We start from the raw sequence: 22,772 nt of genomic DNA, 5'->3' as shown, positions 1-22,772 counted from the left end.
AAAAATATAGCAATATAAAACCACAAATAATTAAATAATAATAAGTTAATCATGCCAAGTGGAAATAAGTCCAGGGCCCGCCTATTGGCTCAGGGTGTCTGACACTCCGAGGGAGGAGTTGTAAAGTTTGATGGCCACAGGTAGGAATGACTTCCTCTGACGCTCACTGTTACATCTTGGTGGAATGAGTCTCTGGCTGAATGTACTCCTGTGCCTAACCAGCACATTATGGAGTGGATGGGAGTCATTGTCCAAGATGGCATGCAACTTGGACAGCATTCTCTTTTCAGACACCACCGTCAGAGCCCCTTTGTTTAAGAAAGGAAGACATCTCCTTCGTCCTGGAATGAAAAGCCTCATCCTGAGAGCAGATGCGGCGGAGACGGAGGAATTGTGAGAAGGGATAGCATTTTTGCAAGAGACAGGGTGGGAAGAGGAATAGTCCAGGTAGCTGTGAGAGTATGTAAGCTTGTAGTAGATATCAGTAGATAGGCCGTCTCCAGAGATGGAGACAGAAATATCAAGAAAGGGGAGGGAGGAGTCAGAAATGGGCCAGGTAAATTTGAGGGCAGGGTGAAAGTTGGAGGCAAAGTTAATGAAGTCAACGAGCTCAGCATGCGTGCAGAAGGCAACGCCAATGCAGTCATCGATGTAGCGAAGGAAAAGAGGGGGACGGATACCCGTATAGACTTGGAACATGGACTGTTCCACAAAGCCAACAAAAGGTCAGGTATAACTGGGACCCATACGGGTGCCCATGGCTACACCCTTGGTTTGGAAGAAGTGGGAGGAGCCAAAAGAGAAATTATTGAGAGTAAGAACTAATTCCGCTGGACGGAGGAGAATGGTTGTAGAGGGGAATTGTTTAGGTCTGGAATGCAAAAGGAAGCGGAGAGCTTTGAGACCGTCCAGGTGGGGGATGGAGGTATAGAGGGACTGGACGTCCATGGAGAAAATAAGGCGATGGGGGCGAGGGAACTTAAAATCATTGAAAAAGTTCAAAGCGTGAGAAGTGTCACGAACATGGGTGGCAAGCGATTGAACAAGGGGGGGATAAAACAGTATCAAGGTATGCAGAAATGAGTTCGGTGGGGCAGGAGCAATCTGAGACAATGAGTCTAACTGAACAGGCAGATTTGTGGATCTGCAGCTTCGTTCCGAGGCCCCGCCCACTTACCTGGTGACGGGCTGGCGACATCGCGCATGCTCGGTACGGGAAGGGCGGTGTTGTTTATCGTTCTTTGTTTAAACTGGTCGGCCGTGGGATCGGGATCAGGAGGGGTCCTCACCCTCGCCGCTTGGGGCGGGGAGCCGGGGACGGATTATTCACTGCGGGGCGACACCAACAATTTCCTTTCGGTGAGTATTGAAACAGGTCCGGAGCGGGGAGGTCTGATGTTAGGCCGTGAAACCCATTAACTTTCCCGAACTGGAGAATAAAAGGTGGGGGTGGGGAGGGAGAGAGAAACAGAAGGTGATCGGTGAAACCTGAAGGGGGAGGGGATGAACTTTCCCGAACTGGCGGCCTCGCCTCGCTTCCTTCACAGAATCTGCCGGGGTCGGTCCGGGTTGTGAGACATTCACACCGAACCGTCTGAGATGAGCCGCCGCTCAGCCCCTGTTGTTCTGGTCCTATTAGCAGGATGACGTAAAACACGTTTCTGTATTGTTACTGACAGAGAATTGTATAATTGCTGTTCTGTGTGTTATCTGAATGTACTTGCCTGTGATGCTGCCACAAGTCAGTGTTTCTCTGTCCCTGTACCTTCCCGTACTTGTGCACTTGGCAATAAATTCAACAGGACCTGAGAAATCTCAGTGAGATTTGATTAGTGATGATCATCTTGGCAGCTCGGTAGGTCGAATGTATGAGACAGTACACTGTTAAATGCAAAACCCTGAACAGTGTCGATGATCAGAGGGATCTTAGACTCCAAGTTCATCGCTCCCTGAAAGAGACTGCACAGATTGATCGGGTGGTTAAGAAGGCAAATGGCATGGTTGTCTTTCTTAGTTGAAGCACTGAGTTCAAAAGTCGGGAAGTTGTGCTGCAGTTTTATAAAACTAGTTAATCCACATCTGGAGTGTTTCATACAGTTCTGGTCGCCCCCATTCTCGGAAGGATGTCGGGGCTTTGGACAGGGCGCAGAACAGGTTTACCAGGACACTGCCTGGATTAGAGGGCATGAGCTATAACGAGAGGCTGGACAAACTTGTGTTGTTTTCTCTAGAGCGGCGCAGGCTGGGGTGAAACTGGATGGACGTTTATACGATTACGAGAGGAATAGATAGAGTGGATAGACGATATATTTTTCCCCAGGGTTGAAATTTCTAAGATAAGAGGCCATTCATTTGAGGTGCAAGGGGGTAGTTAATGGAGATATGTTGTTCCTCACGGAGTCTGCTGGGTCGGTCACTGGAATTTGCTCCCTGGGGTGACCCTCCGCTCTGACGCAGTAATCACCCTGCGCATGCTCACAGCTGCCCCCCCTCCCCCGGATCGATGGTGGTTTTTCTCCCTGTTCGTTGTTGAAACGATATATATATACCTTCGGGCCGGGAGCCGGGGGAGAAATCAGATTCCCGTCGGTGAGTACTGAGGCCAGTGTCGAGTCGGCAGTGAGTCCCGGTAACTTCCCGAACTGTCGGCCATTTACTCATTTTCCAACTATCTGGTCGTGGAGTGGGGCTGAGGAGGGGGAAAAGGGTCACCCTGATTGAACGCCGGAGCAGAGTAGATGGGCCAAACGGCCTAATTTTGCTCCTATGTCCTGTGGAGCCGGTTTATTGTCGGGGAGACGTGCCCACCGATCACGGTATCCTGTTTTCCGCTCTTATTCTGCCGCAGATCTGCAGCCTGCGGGTTTTTCCCGAGCCCCCTCCCCGCTCTGTCGATGTGAAAATCGCATTGCGCATACTCACAGACGGCGGAATGCAGTGATTTTTGGCCGGCAGAGTGCAGTCACCGTTTTGTGCTGACGTGGATTTGTTGGAGAAATCTAATATTGGCCAATGAGTCCTGTTAACTTCCCGAACTGTCGACTTCGCCTCGCTTCCTGGAACTTCTCAAAAACTTTTTTCACTTCAGATAAACCGCTTTTAAGCCTGGGGATATGTATCTTCTCCCTAATGGGGGTGGGTGAGAAAAGGGAATGCCCAGGTTCTGGGGATCTTTGATTTTACTGAGGGAGTGGGAAGTCCAGAAGGAGTTCACGTAGGGAAGACTAGTTTCTGTGATGAGCTGATCTGTGTCCGTAACTCTGCAGTTCCTTGCAGCCATGGGCAAAGCAGTCACCATACCAATGTGACTTATGGTTTGTTCCAGCTTTGTTATTTTCAGATCTTTTATACAGTAGTATTGTGGTGAGCATTTGGTCCATAATGACAGATGAGGCAGTTCATTGAACTCAATAACAGTTTTATCGTGATAAACACAAAATAGACCAGCCAGCACGACCCCGAGAGTGAACCCAACCAGTCTCATACAGACAGGGGAGGCGACCATCACACACCCAGGTTACAGTTAGTGTGACCCAGAAATACACAAGCAAGTAACTGTATAATCCAAGCTAAAAGGTAACAATAAATGAACTGGAACATCCCATCATAATCCCACAAAAGCATTTTAATACAAGAACAATAAACAGTGCTGTTCATTAGAAATGTAGGGGCGGGCTGTTGACCAACCCCTCCTCCTGAGGACCATCAGTGATCATCCTTGATCCCTTCTCCCAGCTGATCCCATCTGCTCATTCCCCGCCCATGCTGTTCAACCTCTGTCCAGTCTGTATCCCACCACCCCAATGATATATATCAACCATCTTGTTCAACCTGTCCAGTCTGTATCCCTCCACCTCAATGATATATATCAACCATCTTGTTCAATCTCTGTCCAGTCTGTGTCCCTCCACCTCAATGATATATATCAACCATCTTGTTCAACCTCTGTCCAGTCTGTATCCCACCACCTCAATGATATATATCAACCATCTTGTTCAACCTGTGTCCAGCCCCTATCCCACCACCTCAATGATATATATCAACCATCTTGTTCAACCTCTGTTCAGTCTGTATCCCACCACCACAATGATATATATCAACCATCTTGTTCAACCTGTCCAGTCTGTATCCCTCCACCTCAATGATATATATCAACCATCTTGTTCAACCTCTGTCCAGTCTGTATCCCTCCACCTCAATGATATATATCAACCATCTTGTTCAACCTCTGTCCAGCCCCTATCCCACCACCTCAAATATATATATCAACCATCTTGTTCAACCTCTGTCCAGTCTGTATGCCACCACCTCAATGATATATATTAACCGTCTTGTTCAACCTCTGTCCAGTCTGTATCCCTCCACCTCAATGATATATATCAACCTTCTTGTTCAACCTCTGTCCAGTCTGTATCCTATCATCTCAATGATGTATATCAACCATCTTGTTCAACCTCCATCCAGTCTCTGCTGCCTGGGGTGATGGTAGTGGCAGATACATTGGGACTTTTAAGAGATATTTAGATCAGCACATGAATGTGAGGAAAATGGAAGGATATGGACATTGTTCTGGCAGATGGGGTTAGTTTAGTTGGCCACTTCATTAATTGAATAGACTGAGCACTGTGCTGTACTTTTCTGTGTCTCTTGTTGAGAGGTTTTGTGGTAATGGAGGGAAAGGAGTGAGTGGGAACAACAGGTCACTGGAGCCCAGTGTGGGAAACGGCAAATCACCCACTTCTGTAGCAGAAACTGAAATCCTGAGTATGTTAAAATGGAGAGTTTGTGCAGTGGGTAGAGAGGGAGGTGAAAGGTACATTGTATTTATTGTAAGAGTTATTGGGTGTAAGAGTGAAATGACATTAACAATTACTTGCGTTTTGTTGAGATTGTACCTGGAATATGGTGTAAAATCCCGCTCCCCATACTAACATGGGTTATATGTTGAAGAAACATGCTGTTGAAGAAAGGCTAAAAAAAAAAATAAACCAGCAAACTATAGGCCAGTGCTTCTGACATCAGTATTACAAGCACTGCATATATAAGTATTTGAAAAGACAAGACTGACTTGGAACAGTCAGCATGACTTTGTTTGCTCTTGGCAACACACAGAATTTTTTTTTGAATGAGGTTATGGGGAATGTTACCAGTAAAGTTGATTTCCTTGTTACCAATAAAGCAAATTTTGTTTACATGGTCTTTTGCAAGCATTTAACAATCCCGTGTGGGAGGTTGGTCAAGAAAATTCATTTGCATCACGTTCAATGTAAGGAAGTAAATTGGAGTGGACAATGGCATTTTGGGAGAAGGTGGACTGTGATGGTAGATGATTGTCTCCTTTAGTCCTGGCTTATGACCAGTGGAGAGCCGCAGGAATGTAGCTGGGTCCGTTGCTGTTTGTCATCTATATCAATGATTGGGATGGTAATGTTTTTAACTTGATAAGCACATTTACATGTGACACCAAGATTAGGGGTGTAGTTGACAATGAGGCTAATTATCTATCATAGGTTACGGGGATCTGGAACAGCTGGAAATACTGAGCTGAAAATGGCAGATGGAATTTAATGCAGGTAAGTGCGAAGTGTTGTGCTATGGTAGGTCTTACACAGTAAACAGCAGAGCACTAACGTTGCGGTGGAACAAAAGAATCTGGGAATAGAGGTCCATAATTCATTGAAAGCAGTGCCACAGGTAGATAGGGTGGTTAATAAATGCTTTTGGCATAGTGACCTTCATCAATTAAATTATTGACTGCAGGAGATGGGATGTTATTTTGAAGTTGTATAAGACATCGGTTAGTTGGAATTTAGAGTATTGTGTGTAGTTTTGGTCACCTACCCACAGGAAAGATGTAAGTAAGTTTGAAAGAGTATTGGGAGAAATTTCAAGGATTTTTCCGGAGGACCTGGGTGATAAGGAAAGGATGAATAGTTTCAGACTTTAATCATTGAAATGCTAAAAATTGAGAGGAGACTTGATAGAGCAGGACAACATGAAGATGGGTAGAGATAGATAAATGCAAGCAGGCCTTTTCCAGTGAAGTCAGGTGGAACGACAACCAGAGATCATGCATTGTGGGTGAAAGATGAAAAGTTTTAGGGGGACATGAGTGGATAAGTCTTCAATCAGAGGGTTGAGAGAATGTTGAATGAGCTGCCAACAGGAGTGGTACATGCGAGCACGATTTCGCCTTTGAAAATATGGATGGGTGAATATGGCTACTGTGCCGGTGGGTGGGAACAGGTGGTTTAAATGACTGAGACAAAGCGCCTGTACTGTGTTCTGTTTTGATATGACTCTCTAACTATGACTCTGACTGCTTGATCACAGACAAAGGTTTGATTGAGTAAAAATCCAAAATTAATATCAGACTTGAATGATTTACACCTTAATTCCCCAAGAATATTCAACAGTATGGATATGTTTTGATGTGATGTCAAACTGCACACACGCTCCCAGTCGCGGATCTTTCTTAACCAGGGAAAGACAAAATGCTGGAGTAACGCAGCAGGTCCGGGCAGCGTGTATGGAACTGAATACCAAGGGCAGGTTTCGGGCTGAGACCCTTCAGAGGAACTGGAAAGGAAGGGGGAAGAGGCAATATCATTGATTGGTTTGGATTGTGCAGGTTGCTTTTCTGTGAGACTTGGAGCTGAGGGTTTGTGTTTAAGCAGCTGCCTGCACATTCCTCAGAACAGGGAGCGGCATTTCTGTTGAAACTGGTTCGACATTTCACTCTCAATCCTGCAAACAAAGTCACTTCAGTATTCTATTTAACCATTTCTGCATATGCAAATATGCTAAGCTGTTAATAATTTGCAATGAACCTGTAGCATGTCGTAAACGACACTGCTGATGGGCTCGAACCAGCTATGTTACCAATTACAGCTGTGAGTTTGCAGTATTTAATTATTTTTACTTCAGACTCACATTATCTGCAGTTATTTTTAAACTTATTTTCCCAATACTTTTTTTTAAAAAAATGGATCCACGACATTCCCAACTGTGACATTCCTTAATATAAAGACATTACACAGTGTATCAAACATGCATCTTTCTCAGTCAATGTTGCTAATGACCCTTGAAATATTGTTGATGTAAGGGTAAAGGTGAGGGGTGGAATGAGGTGGAGAGAGAGAGGTTGAGCAGGGAGAACGGAAACGGTCAGGGCGAGGGTCTGCAAGGTGGACAGGGAGCAGCTAAGATGAGGGTGAGTCAGTGGAGTAGGTAGATGGGGGGTAGACCTTGGGACAGAATGGGTAGACAGCGGGAGGAGATATAATTAGAGAGAAAGGGACCGAGAGGGCGGAGGGTGAGAGAGTGGGTGAGTGAGGGGTTTGAAAGATGGGTAGAAAGGGGAGAGAGAGGTGGGAAGGGAAAGAAGAGTGAGAAAGGGTAAGAGGGAGTAGGAGATACAGGGTGAGAGAGGGAGGGACTGTGAGAAAGGGAGTGAGGGAGATAGTGAGAAGAGTAGAGTGTTGGTGGAATAGGAGAGAAAGGTGGAGAGGTTGATGGACAGAGTGAAGTGAGTAATATGTAGAGAGGATGAGGGAGTAGAGCGGGAGTGATAGTGTGAGTGGGGTTTCGGGAGTGGAGGATGGAGATGAGGAAGGAGAGGTGTGGATGAGGGGGCGAGGAGGATGGGTGAGCGAGAGCAGCTGCAAGCAAGCAGGGTTGAGTGACTGGGTATTTGTGGGAGAGGGACGAGTGAGATAGGCCGTGAGGAGGGAGCGGAGCTGGATGTTCAGTGAGGAGCGAGGGGTGACTGAGTTGTCATGGCAGGTATATTTAAATTATACTTGCTGACATGTGTGGTAATGGAGGGTTGGAGGATAGCTAACGTTGTTCTGTTTAAGAAATGCTGAAAAATTAAACCAGAAAACTATAGGCCAGTGATTCTTAATACTTAATAATTTATTGTCACCAAACAATTAATACTAGAGCATACAATCATTACAGTGATATTTGATTCTGTGCTTCACACTCCCTGAAGTACAAATTGAATTAAGTATAATAAAAATTGAAATTCTAAATCATAATTAGAAAATAGAAAAGGGAAAGTAAGGTAGTGCAAGTTAGGTTCGGTTATTTGGAAGGTACGGCCCAGATCCGGGTCAGGATCTGTTCAGCAGATTCTGACACAAGTAGTGTGAATGGTATTGAAAGCACCACATTATATAACTATTTGAAAAGACAGGACTGATTTGTTATGATCAGCATGACTTCCTCTGTGCTTGGCAATGACAGAATTTTTTTTGATGAGGTTAGGGGGAATGTAACAAGGGAAGTAAGTAAAGTCAATGCAGTGGACGTTGGCAACATGAACTTTTGCAAGGCATTTAACTATCCCATGTGGGGGTTTGGTAAAGAAAATCATTTGCTCCAAGTTCAATGTAAGGAAATAAATTAGAGTAGACTGGTGTTTTGGGTGAAGTCCGACAGTGATGATAGATGGTTGTCTCCCTGATTGGGGGTTTATGACCGGTGGAGGGCCACAGAAACGGTAGTTGGGCCATTGCTGTTTGTCATCTATGATAACGTGTTTAACTTGATAATCACATTTGCATATGACAGCAATATCAGGGGTGTAGTCGGCAGAGAGGCAGGTTACAGTGGGATCTGACGCAGCTGCAAATTCTGAGCTGAAAATGGCAGATGGAATTTAATGTAGACAAGTGCAAAGTGTTGCACTATGTAGGTCTTACACAGTAAACGATTGCGCACTAAAGAGTGCGGTGGAATAAAGGGATCTGGGCATACAGGTCCATAATTCATTGAAAGTAGCGCCACAGGTAGATTGGGTCATAAAAAAGAGCCTTTTCCAGATTGCCTGTGTAAATTAATGTACTGAATCCTGGAGATGGGATGTTGTTTTGAGGTTGTAAAAGACATTGGTGAGTTCGAATTTGGAGTATTGACTGCAGTTTTGGTCATCTATCTATAGAAGACAAGTAAATAAATTTGAAAGAGTACTGGGAAAATGTTTTTCTGTGAGATTCTGAGCTTGGGCCCTGATGTAAGCAGCTGTTTGGCCCTGCATATTCCACAGAACTACAGGCAGTCCTTCTTAAAGCAGAACTTTAGGCCATTCTGCTAAAACCATATCCAACTCTCATTCGGGTGTTAAAACATTCACATTATTAGTCTGTTTGACTATTTCTGCTGCAGGGAGGGTCAATGAATGTGAAAACTGATATAAAGAACACTACCGATGATTTCGAAACCACAACATTACCAATTACAGATGATGCTCTGCTTGCTGTGAGTTTCTGGAATTTTATAATTTTTTCCTTCAGACTCACATTGTCTATATTTGTTTCTAAAACATTCTTTTCATGATTCCATAAAAACTCAGTCTGTTTCCTCATACAGGCCGATCTCTCTGCTCAATGTTGATGTAAAGATCATAGCTAAAGTGTTGGCTCATAGATTAGAAACCGTTATTCCCTCCATTATCTCTGATGACCAAACAGGCTTTATTAAAAATCGTCTCCCTTTTTTTAACATTCGGCGTCTATTTAATATTTTATACTCAGTTCCAACTGGGACTCCTGAATGTGTTATCTCCCTTGATGCAGAGAAAGCATTTGATTGTATAGAGTGGAACTAACTTTTTGCAGTCTTAGAAAAATTTGACCTCGGCCAAAGTTTCATCTCTTGGATCCAATTGCTGTACCTGTGTCCTATTGCTTCTGTTCTAACTAATTTTCAGAAATCCCAAGTATTTAATCTCAAACGTGGCTCCCGTCAGGGATGCCCCTTAAGTCCCTTTCTCTTTGATTTGGCTATAGAACCTCTGGCGATAGCATTTCGAAATTGTCCTGAATTGACCGGGATTTGGAGAGGGGTTGTTGAGCATAAAGTTTCTCTCTATGCTGATGACTTATTACTCTTTCTCTCAAATCCGTCTACAACCTTACCTCTAATGTTTTCACTTCTTGACCAGTTTAGCCAGATCTCTGGCTATAAACTCAACTTACATAAGAGTGAACTTTTCCCAATTAATAAAGAAGCACAAGAACTAATATTTCGTGATCTCCCTTTTAAAGTAGTCCATAATCAATTTACTTATCTTGGAATTACAGTCACAAGGAAGTTTAAAGATCTCTTTCGTGAAAACTTTGTCAATCTTTCATAAGCTATAAAACAGAGTCTGGTACAATGGTCACCTCTATCTATGTCCTTGGTAGGTCGTATTAATGTTGTTAAAATGTATGTTCTCCCCAAATTTTTATACTTATTTCAATCTATCCCAATTTTTATTCCTAAATCTTTTTTTGATTCCTTAGACTCTATTATTTTGTCAGATCTGTGGCAGAATAAGCGCTCTAGAATTAATAAAATCCACCTCCAAAAATCTAAAAAAGAGGGTGGCATGGCTTTACCTAACTTTCGCTTATATTACTGGGCAGCTAATATACGTTGTGCTGCCTTCTGGTCTTTCTTCCACGGTCAACCCGAGTGCCCTAACTGGGTGGCAATGGAGTTGAGCTCCACTAAAGAATTATCTATATCTGCACTTCTTGGCTCTGCACTCCCTAGCAGTCTGCCCAGATCAATAGCTAATCCTCTGGTTAGACACACTTTGCGTATATTGGCTCAGTTCAGGAAATGCTATAGTTTCCAGGGGTTTTCCGTCTCTAGCCCTGTCGCACATAATCACCTTTTTTTTACCTACTACGTGCGATTCAGCATTCCATGTTTGGTACAGGAAGGGCATTAGACATTTTGAAGATCTCTTCATTGATAATCGCTTCGCTTCTTTTCAGCAGCTCTCCGTTAAGTTCAACCTGCCTAACGCTCACCTTTTCAGATATCTCCAAATCCGACACTTTACTGCTCCTTTAATTCCTAACTTTCCTGAAATGCCTGCGAAAAATGCTATGGACCTATTTCTTTCCATTAATCCACTAGGTAAAAGTTTAATTTAATTTCAATTATCCGAGATAAACTAGCAGCCTTACGACGGGCCCCTGTGGATAAAATTAAAATGGCCTGGGAGCAGGATTTAAATATCTCCTTATCCGAGGAGAGCTGGGACTCAGTTCTCAAATCAGTTAACTCAACCTCCCTTTGTGCTCGCCATTGCCTCTTACAGTTTAAGATTGTTCATAGAGCCCATATGTCTAAATCTAAACTATCTCGATTCTACCCTGGCATTAGTCCGCTCTGTGATAAATGCAAGAGTGGCGTGGCCTCTCTCATCCATATGTACTGGTTCTGTCCTAGCTTGGAGAAATTCTGGAAAGATGTCTTCACTACATTATCGGGTATTCTGAATCAGCACCTAGAACCTAACCCCTTAATTGCTCTGTTCTGTTTTTGGGGCGAGACAGATTTATGTCTGGGTCCGACCAAATGCCGAATACTATCCTTTGCCTCTCTCCTGGCGAGACGCTTGATCCTCCTTAGATGGAGAGATGTTGCCCCGCCCACTCATGCGCAATGGCTTAACGATATTATGGCCTGCTTGGACCTCGAAAAAATTCATTATTCAGTTCTTAATTCGGATCTAAAGTTCCATAAGGTCTGGGGACCTTTTATCGAGTACTTTCATAACCTTCCTCTTGAATAGGGTTTTTTTTTCTCTTTTTTTCCCCCTTCTTTTCGGTCCCTTGCTTTCAGCTCCCTTTTTTTCTGGTAGCAGGCATTATTATCCTCTGTTACTAAGTGTATTCACAGTCTGGGAGTTCGACTGTCCGGACTTATACTCTTTATACTGTGTGGTGGTTGGTCTGGTGTTGTTGTTGTTTTTTTCTTGTGTTGTGGGGCTTCGGGAGGACACTAAGCTCACTTGTCTTTAATTTAGGTGCTTTTTTGTTAAATTCTCTTCCTTTGTAGCATATTGTTATTGTATGCTCAATCTTGCACTGTATTAATGCTCCTCATTGGGATTTGGGGTTTTTAATTTTGTAAAATGTTTTGAAAAATAATAAAAAAATTTATGAAAAAAAAACTCAGTCTGTGACAGTCACCGGACCATGAGACACAGGAGCAGAATCGATTCAGCTCCGACATTCCATCATGGCTGATCCCCGATCCCACTCAACCCTGTACATCTGCCTTCTCACCATATCCTTTGATGCCCTGACTGATCAGGAGACAATCAACTTTTGCCTTAAATACACCCATGGACTTGTCCTCCACTAGAGTCTGTGACAGATTCACTACTCTCTGGCTAAAACAAATCCTTCTTTAATCTTTTCTAAATGGTCGCCCCTCAATTTTAAGGCTGCAGCCCCCAGATTTGGATACCTTCACCACAGGACCCATCCTCTCCACATTCGCCCCAGCCTGTCCTTTTAACAGTCAGTAGGTGTCAATGAGATTCCCCAGCATTTTTCTAAATTCCAGTGAGTACAGACACAAAGCTGCCACCTGCTCCTCATATGTGAAACCCTTCATTGCTGGAATCATCCTCATGAACCTCCTGCAGTCACTCAACGATGACAACACATGGTTTCTGAGATATTGGGCCCAAAACTGTTGATGACACTTGAAATATGGCCTGATTAATGTCTCATAAAGACTCAGAATTTTCTCCTTGCTTTTATATTCTATTCCCCTTGAAATAAATGACAACATTGCACTTGCCTTCTTTATCACAGACTCAACCTATAAATTAACCTTCCAGGAGTCAGACCCGAGTACACCTGATTCCCTCTGCACCTCTGATGTTTGAACATTCTCCCGTTTAGATGACAGTCTACATTATTAGACAGGGATAGACAGGCGGTAGCTGGGCAGGAAAAAGAAGGAGAGATGGAGAGGGATAAAGGCATGAGAGAGCGGGGAAGGGTGTGGGGAAAGAGGAAGGAGAGTTGAGCATGGGATGAGTGGAGCACGGGAGGGGGAAGCAGAGAGCTCGGGGTAGGTGGGGAAGGAGAGGGTGGGAGGAAAAGTGGACAGGGGTGGGAGAAGAGCGCAGCGGGGAAGGGGGCAAGTGGGAGGACAGCGCGGGAAGGAAAGCGAATGTTTTGTAATGAGCGACAGACACTATATAACCGAATAACCTCGGGTGTAGCGGCTCAGACTGACATCTCTGTGTATGGTGAGCACACCGCTCGCCCGGGACCTCACTGAACTGCGTCCGGTTTCAACATCACAGTAAGTGTTGTCGCCGATTCTTCAGAACCAGGGAGCGTTTACAGTGGGGTTTGGCTTTTGTCGGGCTCAGGAGGGAAGTCAGTGGGAGAAGGGAACTCTGAAATCTTCAAATTAACAAATTAATTATTGACCAAATGGATTAAAAGAAACAATTACCTTCAACTACAAACATTCTCCAGTTGGTTTCTACTGAGACGCTGTAGAAAAACCTTTCTGCAGTGATATGCGAAATGTCCCCACAGGGCAGTGAAAGAGTCTCTCTCCCTCTTCTCCCTCCCTGACACACACTCACTCACATACACAGGAAAAACTATTGAGAATACAGAGCTACTGTAAGATATTGGCATTCGGAACATCGTCGTGGACTATGCCACAGATCGATTCATTTAATTAAATCGCAAATATATATATATTAAAACTACAGATATTGGGTGTTTGAAGTAAAATAAACTACTGGAAACTCTCAAAGTCTGATATCAATTGTAACAAGTAGACATTCAGATTGCAGACACTGGTGAACTCTCTTTTCTATATCATCGGTGTTTTAATGTTTTTTCCTGTTACAGAAATATTTAAATTCAGTGTTAAATTAGCTTTGTTCACAGTTGAAGGTGAGTGCGAAATGTTGAAGTAGTTTGTTCGTTTTCAGCAGAGAAGCCGCTCCCTGCTCCGAGGAATGCCTACGTGTCAGAATCCGCCCTGCAGACAGGCAGCAGCTTGCACACAGAAAATTGCACTGTGAGTCTCACAGAGCAGCAACACCGGCCCCTCCCCCTTATTTACTAAATGACCCTCGTCTGATGGTCTGGTGTAAAGTTAGAAGAGGTCTGGTGTAAAACTAGAAGAAAACGACTAGAAAATATACCCACAGGGAGACTAAACGTTCTTAGTGAATTCAGGTGAGAACAATTCAGCTTCTGATATTTATTTCTGATCTTTACTTCCAGTTGAGATGTTTCCCATGTTTTGGATTAGTGATCAAGAAGATATTCGCAAACAAGAGAACATCTGTAGATGCTTGAGCAACACACACAAAATGTTGGAGAAATTCAGCAGGCCAGGCAGCATCTTGGGAAAGAGTGAACAGTCAACGTTTTGGGCCGAAATCCTTCGGCAAGACTCCTTTCCCAGATGCTGCCTGGCCTGCTGAGCTCTTCCGGCATTTTGTGTGTGTTGCAAGAAGTTACTCGCTCTATTTTGTCCCTTCTGTCGGTCGTGGTATTTGTGTTCTTGCATTATCCTGTCTGCACGGTTGAGATTCTCCACAATTCATGTCAAGGTTAAAAACAGTTCCCAAATCAGGGGTTAAGATTCCAAAGCAAGTGTGCCAAAAGATGTTTAGTCAACACAGCTTCTGTTTCCAAAACTTGTGACTTCAGATGAATGCATGTCGTTTTTCTCATGACTGTGTTTATTGTTGGTGTTTCGAGCTGATTTCCTCAACGTCCTTTAAAAGAAAAGACTTTGATTCTGTTCAAGGTCTTGGTACATAACAAACAGTGGGGGTGGGGTGGGGACCAGTTACAGAAAGCGACAAGGCATTGCAGAGCGAACACCATGATTTCACTGTGTGGGGCAGCAGGCTCGATGGGCTGAGTGGCCAATTTCTGCCTGGTCTGTGCACAAGAAAAGCTCTGACTACAGAGTTACTGTAAACTAAGTTAATAAGTACGGACCACGGCAAATAACCTACTGTTGAACAAAAAACAACTATTGCAGTAATTAAATCATCCAGAACATTGACCGAGATGATAGATAGATAGATAGATACTTTATTCATCCCCATGGGGAAATTCAACATTTTTTCCAATGTCCCATACACTTGTTGTAGCAAAATAAGCAACAATGAACCTAGCACCGACCCCCACTGCACCCCACGAGTCACTGGTCTCCAGTCAGAGAGTCAAACCATCTTCCACCACTTACTGGCTTCTCCCGCAAAACCAATGTCCAAACCAATTTACCACCTCATTCTGAATGCCAAACCTTCTTGACTAATCTCCCAGGTGGGACTCTGCCAAATGTCTTGCTATGTTGTACTGAACTATATATTTTTAATTCAGTAAATTAACTGTTCTCTCTCCCAGAGCAGTAAGTGTCACGTTGTTCCAGTTTGATAACTGACCAACAACATTCTTGCACATCATACTTTCACTGCTCTGGGGAGAAACTAACCATGAAAGTTATGGGGGAGACTTTGCAGAGCTATGCTGTTGCCCAAAGCCCAGTGTCTGAGTCCAGGTCCTGATGACCCCGGGGCTGCTGCAGGACCGTCCACACTGCAAGTGTCCTCTCAGGGCAGTGGAGCGAGTCTGTTTCAAAAAGCCTCGGATATCCCTGTAAACACAGCCCCAAATCGGCAATGCTCAGAGTCTGGCTCTCTGGAAAGTGAAACGATAAAGATGGTTTCCCATCACTGACAAGTGGAGCAGCGGCATTACTGCCTCATGACGGCTGTGATTGAGTCCCAGGGATGAGGATGTGATCTTTGTCCATCTGTCTGCACAGTTTGTTATTGGGAAACTGAGAAGAACACGGGAAGTGGATCTTCAGCCTGATAGGCCCAATCGGGATTAATCCCCGTAGAGTCATCAGGAGGATGTGTCATATCACAGGCATACGTAGTGAATGTTGTTGGCTTTGTGGCAGCAGTACAATGCAATATATAATAGTAGAGAAAAAACTGTATTACAGTAAATATCTGTTACTGAAAGTTAAATAAGTATTGCAACAATGAATTCAGTGAAGTAGGTTCATGGGTTCCACCATGTCAATTCAGAAATCGGATGGCAGCGGAAAGGAAGCGGTTCCTGACTTATTGAGTGTGTGTCCTCAATCTCCTGTACCACCTTCCTAGTGATACCAATGAGAAGGGGGCATCTCCTTGGTGAAACAGATCCCTAATGACTGATGCTGCCGTTTTGAGGAATCGCTCCATGACGATGTCCTGGATGCTACGGAGGCTACTGCCCATGATGGAGCTGACTGAACTGACAACATTGCTGAGAGTATTTCGATCCTGTGCAGTAGCTTCACCACTTCCCCTATCCCGCCATATCAAGCGATGTGCAGCCAGTTAGAACAGTTTTTGCGGTACAACTGTAGAAATCTGTGAGTCTTTGGTCACATCTCAAATCTCATCAAACTGAATGAAATATAATGGCTGCCATGCATTCTTGGTAACTGCATCGATATGCTGGGCCCTGGATAGATCCTCAGAGATGCTGACACACAGGAACATGAAGTTGCTCACTCTTTCCACTGCTGACCAAACAATGATGATTGTTGTGTGTCTGTGCCCTTGTCTTACCCATTCAGAAGTCCACAATTAGAACATTGGTCCTACCGATGTTGAGTGCAAGTTTGTTGCTGCAACACCACTCATCCAGGTGATATATCTCGCTCCTGTTTGCCTTCTCCTCACCATCTGATAATCTGCCAACAATAGCAAATTTGTCACTGGCATTTGAGCTGTGTGCACAGCCATGGGTGCAGAGAGAGTAGGGCAGTGGGCAAAGCACATATCCTTGAGGTGCACCAGTATCGATGGTGATGTGCAGGCGTTATATCCAAACCGCACAGATTGTGGTTTTCTGTTGAGGAAATTGAGGATCCAGATGCAGAGGGAGGTAGAAAGGCCAGCAGTTCGAGCCTTTTGATCAGAACTGTAGGAATAATTGCATTACACGCTGAGCTCTGGTTGAGAAACAGCATTCTGATGTAATATTCGTATTGTCAAGGTAATTCAAAGCCGCGTGAGGAGCCGATGAGATTGCATTGTGACCTATTGTGGATACAGGTAAATTACAGTGGGCCCAGGTCCTTGCTGAGAGAAGAACTAATTCTAGCCATCGCAAACCTCTCAAATCATTTCACCACAGTAACTGTTATTGCTATGGACAATAGTCATTAATGCAAATCACACTGCTCTTCCTGGGCACTGGTATAATTGTTAGCCTTTTAAGGGATGTGGAAACTTCCAACTGCAGCAAAAATGACCCCATCTCTGAAGCATTCACAGAATACAACTCCTGTTTTTCTGGGGTGGCTGAAATCCTTTGTAAATCTGTGTGACGACAGCACCCACCACTTCCTCACTCTCCTGAAATCGATAGAAACACAAAAAAATTCCCACAATGTATTGTATTGAAGGAAAGGCAGATGAGCTTAGGCATGGATCAACACATGGCATTATGACATTGTCACCATTATTGAGACTGGCTTGCAGAGAACTGGCAGCTCAGTATTCTGGGATTCTGTCATTTTAGAGTTGGCAGAGCGTCGGGGATTAAAGGGTAGGGGTGGTTTCACTCAGGGAAAATGTCACGGCAGTGTGCAGTAAGGGCAGATGGGAGAACTCATCTAGTGAGTCTTTATGGGTAGATTGGAGAAATAAAATTTGTTTGAACATGTTAATGGGTCTGTCTTATAGACTGCCCAAGAGTCTGTGGGATTTAGAGGAACAAATTAGTAGACGTCAGAGAATATTGCAAAAAACATAATTTGTTATAATTTGATTTTAACCGTCCACATACGGACTGGAACTCTCAGACTGTAGATGTACTCATGTAGTTGACAAATGTCTTCAGGAAAGTTTCATTAATCAGTACATCCCAAAGACTCAAGTGTGATACTTGATCTCCCATTAGGGACTGAGACAGGACAAACGTAACAGAAGTCTGTGTAGGGAAACTGTTTGCATCCGGTGATCACAATGCCATCAGATTCAAAGGAAATATGGAGAACGATAGCTCTGCTCCGTGGTATTGAGGCCCTGGTATAGAAAAAAAAACGTACAGAAAAGCTGTATGAACTCAGCAGGTCGGGCATCATCCGTTGAAAGGAGCGGTCAACATTTCGGGTTGAGACCCTTCGTCAGGACTAAAGGAGGGGGCAGGGGCCCTATAAAGAAGGTGGGGGGAGGGTGGAAAACCAATCAGAGGAAAAATATTCTTGAACATCAAAATCTCGAACTTCCAGTAATTCCCTCTCTCTCCCTTCCCCCATCCCACCTTCACTCTGTCTCCTCTTCTAGATGCCTATCACCTCTCATGACTCTGCCTCCTTCTACTACCCATAGTGCTTTCCCCTTAGATCCCTTCTTCACCTCTCCTGCCTATCCCCTCCCTGCTTCCTCTCCCCCACCCTTTGATCTTTCCTCTGACTGGTTTTCCACCCTCCCCCCACCTTCTTTATAGGGCCCTTGCCCCCTCCTTCTTTAGTCCTGACGAAGGGTCTCGACCCGAAACGTTGACCGCTCATTTCAATGGATGCTTCTCGACCTGCTGACTTCATCCAGCTTGTTTGTACGTCTTGATTTGACCACAGCATCTGCCGTGTACTTTGTGTTTAGAAAAAAAATAGATGCATAACCGGTGCAGGCAGGTAGGAAAAAATTGAGGTACTTTTGGAGTTGAGAAAATGCAAGATAAGATTGAGGAAAGAAACCAGGAAGGCTATAGGGTGGCATAAGGTTGTCCTAACTGACAAAGTGAGGGATCATACAGATGTTTTAAAAGCAAAAGGATTTCAGGGGACACAATTGATTGTCTGGATTATCAGAATGCCAATGTATGCATGGAGCCAAAACAGATAGAGGAGTTCTTAAGTGGATTTTTGCTTCTGTGTTCACTCGTGAAAATAATCTATGTAAGTGAGACAAAGGAGAAGTGAGGCCACGGATGTTATACAAATTACGGATGAGTAAGTGTTTTGGGCAACTTCGAGTGTATAAATCCCCAGTGACGGAGAAGTTCAGTCCTTGGACCCCGATGTTGCCGGATGCAGAAATTGCAAGGATGTAACCGTTATGTTTAAATAATGCTCAAAGACAGGAGAACTACCAGAGGATTGGAGGATAGCTAATTTTGAACCACTGTTTAAAAAAGGCTCCAAAATTAAACCAGAAAATTATAGACCGGTGCACTTGCCATCAGTCGTGTGAAGACATTGGAAGGACCGGATACAGGAGTATTTAAATAAACAGGACTGATTAGGGATATCCAACATGACTTTGTGTGTTCTAGACAATCTATTGGGTTTTTCGAAGAGGTTACAAGGAATGTTACCAGGAAAGTTGATGAAGGCAAGGCTCTAGATATTGTCTACATGGACTTTAACGAGGCATTTGACAAGGTCCCACGTAGGGTGTTGACCAATAAATTTCATTCTCTTGACATTCAAATTGAGTTAGTAAATGGGAGTAGACATTAGCATAGAGGAGGAAGGCAGATAGTGGTAGCAGATGGTTGCCTCTCTGACTTGTAGATTTCCACAGGGATCGGTGCTGATATCCATTGTTGTTTGTAATCTATATCAATGATCTCGATGATAATTAGATTATCTGGATCAGCAAATTTGCGGATGACACCAAGGTTTGGGGTGTATTTGACAGCGAGGAAGACTATCGGAGCTTGCAGCAGGATCTGCACCAGGTGTAAAAATGTCTGATAATGGCGATGGAGTTTAATGCAGGTTTGTGAGCTGTTACACTTCAGTAGGATCAACCAGGATGGGTCTTACACAGTGAAGGGTTCGGCACTGAGGGGTGCGGTAGGACAAAGGCATCCGGGAATACAGGTCCACAATTCATTGACAGTGGCAGCATACCTAGATAAGGTAGTAAAGAAATCTTTGGCACATTGGCCTTCATAAATTAAAGTATTCAGTACAGGAGACTGCATGATATAAGGCAGTTATGAGGCCTAATTTGGAGTATGTTTGCAGTTTACGTCACCTACCCACAGGAAAGATGTAAATAAGGTTGACAGAGTACAAGGAAAGTTTACAAGGATGTTGCTGCGATAGGAGGACCTGAGTTATAAGGGAAGATTGAATAGGTTACGACTGTGTTCCTTGGAATGCAGAAGATTTGGGGGAGATCTACAAAATCATGAGGGGTATAGATAGGGTAGAGGGATGAGGATAGTGAGGATTAGGTCACGGGATAGAGGGGAGTGAGACTATCATTTTTAATCGGCAAACAACTCCCCCCACCCCATGCTCATTTCAATCAGTGCGTCATTCCCTCCCTGTCGACCATTTTAACATATGTGACAATTTTCAGTGAGTGCCTTACTCTCTCCCTCGGTAAAACCTCTGGCCATTTGGAATAAATGACTTTTAAGAGAAATAAATTCGACAAGTATTTCCGGCGGGGTGTGGAATGAAACCGTGGGTGAGGAGGGTTCTTGTGACAATAGTTGTCCGGATGGAAATGCAAACATCTCTCCCAGTTTTTTTTCCCAGTTAGTGGAAATATATAGTCGAACGTGTTTGCTTTAATTTCAGCAGAAATGCGGCTCCCTGTACCTGAACAGGAGAGGGAGGTTTGAGCTGAAACTCTATGTATGTCAGGCAGTCTTTCTTACACAGAGGGTGGAGTTCAGACCCTCCCAGAACCCGGGCTGGATCAAATTTGCAGCCTGGGACTCGCTGAGTTAAACAGAGAAACTCCGCCCCATTGGTTACGATGAAAGAAAAAGGAGAGATCCACACGGAAATCCGGACAGAAAGGTTAACACAGCCTGTTTGTTTTCCTCTTCAGGGTTGCTACATTGATCCCACTCCCGCCTCCTCCCGCTATCAGACCTTTCCTGAGCCGGTGAGAGTTAGTGTGACCTGGACTGCGGCAGTCCCGCTCTACCCCGGCTCACCCGGCCCTGTCCATCTGTAATGAGCGACGGACACATCACAGCCGAGTGGCCTCGGGAGCAGCAGCTCAGACTCAACTCTCCGTACAGGGTGAGCTCACCGGTGCAGGAGCATTGTCGATCACCCGGGAAGTCAGACTGTGATTTCCCGGGACCACACTGAACGCCATCCGGTTACAACATCAGAGGTAAGTGTTGTCTATGATTCTATGTAACTAGATAGATAGATAGATACTTTATTCATCCCCATGGGGAAATTAAAGTTTTTTTCCAATGTCCCATACACTTGTAGTAGCAAAAACTAATTACATACAATACTTAACTCAGTAATAATATGATATGCATCTAAATCACTAACTCAAAAAGCATTAATAATAGCTTTAAAAAAAAGTTCTTAAGTCCTGGCAGTTGAATTGTAAAGCCTAATGGCATTGGGGAGTATTGACCTCTTCATCCTGTCTGAGGAGCATTGCATCGATAGTAACCTGTCGCTGAAGCTGCTTCTCTGTCTCTGGATGGTGCTATGTAGAGGATGTTCAGGGTTTTCCATAATTGACCGTAGCCTACTCAGCGCCCTTCGCTCAGCTACCGATGTTAAACTCTCCAGTACTTTGCCCACAACAGAGCCCGCCTTCCTTACCAGCTTATTAAGACTATTCTATTCAGCGTTTACAGCGAGGCTCGGCTTTGGTCGAGATCGGGAGTGAATTTAGTGGGAGAACGGAGTCCTGACATGTTCATGTTAACGAGTCAATTATTGTCCAAATGGATTAAGAGAAACGACGTCTTTGCCGTCAACCAGAAATACTCTCCTGGGTGATTTCTACAGAGTGTGAGCAGAAAGCATCTTTCACCCCGGTAGTGAGATGTGAATCATCCAACGGGGCAGTGACCCGTCACCGATCTTTCTCAAACAAGAGAAATTCAGTAAATGCTGGAAATTTGTGTAACACACACAAAATGCTGGAGGAACTCTGCAGGCCAGGCAGCATCTATGGAGAAAAGAACAGTCGACCTTCCAGACCCCAGCTAATGGATTTTACATCGCGTCATTGGTTTTATCGCTCTTCCCTGTACCACAAAGAGTTAAACTTTCTTCACACTTGAATGACAGTATTTTCACTGGAACACTGGAATTTAGAAGGATGAGAGGGGATCTGATTGAAACATATAAGATTATTAAGGGATTGGACACGCTAGAGGCAGAAAAAATGTTTCCGATGTTGGGGGAGTCCAGAACCAGAGGCCACAGTTTAAGAATAAGGGGTAGGCCATTTAGAACAGAGTTGAGGAAAAACTTTTTCACCCAGAGAGTTGTGGATCTATGGAATGCTCTGCCCCAGAAGGCAGTGGAGGCCAATTCTCTGGATGCTTTCAAGAAAGAGTTAGTTAGAGCTCTTAAAGATTGCGGAGTCAAGGGCTATGGGGAGAAGGCAGGAACGGGGTACTGATTGTGGATGATCAGCCATGATCACATTGAATGGCAGTGCTAGCTCGAAGGGTCGAATGGCCTACTCCTGCACCTATTGTCTATTGTCTATAAAACTGCACCCTCTGGCACCGACAAACATTCCACTCTCAAAATCAATGAGATCACATTTCATCTCCATGGTGATGTTTGTTTGGAGACAGAACGTACCCAGTACTAAGGAACAGGATAGAGAGAGAACCGCTGATAAGGCTGGGGGTTTAGTTAATGATTATCACCAGGAGCTGACTAAACATTAAACAGGGTGTGTTCATTACTTACAGAACCCGTAACGCAGGCTTACTGGGACAGGGTGGCAACAGAACCTGGAGCCGCTGTACAAGGTAAGAAGCTCATTTTACTGAAATATAAACACCACAAAGGCAGTCACCCACTTTTATGAACAATTGAATGAGATTGATAACGTATTGTGTCGATCGATATTAGAACTGCAGCGAATCGCTTTTAAATGAATTAATAATTCCCTTCATCTAATTGAATGCATCGACTTGAATGCACCGGGAGAAACCGGTGTAGTTGGA

At 44.2% G+C, this 22,772-nt stretch overlaps 1 protein-coding gene across 1 annotated transcript in view; it reads left to right on the top strand.

Moving 5' to 3' along the window:
• Positions 1 to 1,251: 1,251 nt before the first annotated feature.
• LOC140721546 (NACHT, LRR and PYD domains-containing protein 3-like) overlaps positions 1,252 to 22,772 on the top strand; it is an 817,640-nt gene continuing 796,119 nt past the window's right edge. The window contains exons 1-3 of the mRNA XM_073036371.1: positions 1,252 to 1,359; positions 20,657 to 20,950; positions 22,515 to 22,574. The gene's annotated coding sequence lies outside the window, so the exon portion shown is untranslated. The remainder of the gene's footprint in view (positions 1,360 to 20,656; positions 20,951 to 22,514; positions 22,575 to 22,772) is intronic.

This window comes from Hemitrygon akajei, unplaced genomic scaffold (assembly GCF_048418815.1).
Source record: "Hemitrygon akajei unplaced genomic scaffold, sHemAka1.3 Scf000057, whole genome shotgun sequence".
Lineage (NCBI taxonomy): Eukaryota > Metazoa > Chordata > Chondrichthyes > Myliobatiformes > Dasyatidae > Hemitrygon > Hemitrygon akajei.
The sequence above is the reverse complement of the archived record's forward strand: the minus strand, read 5'-3'. Positions and strand labels throughout refer to the sequence as shown.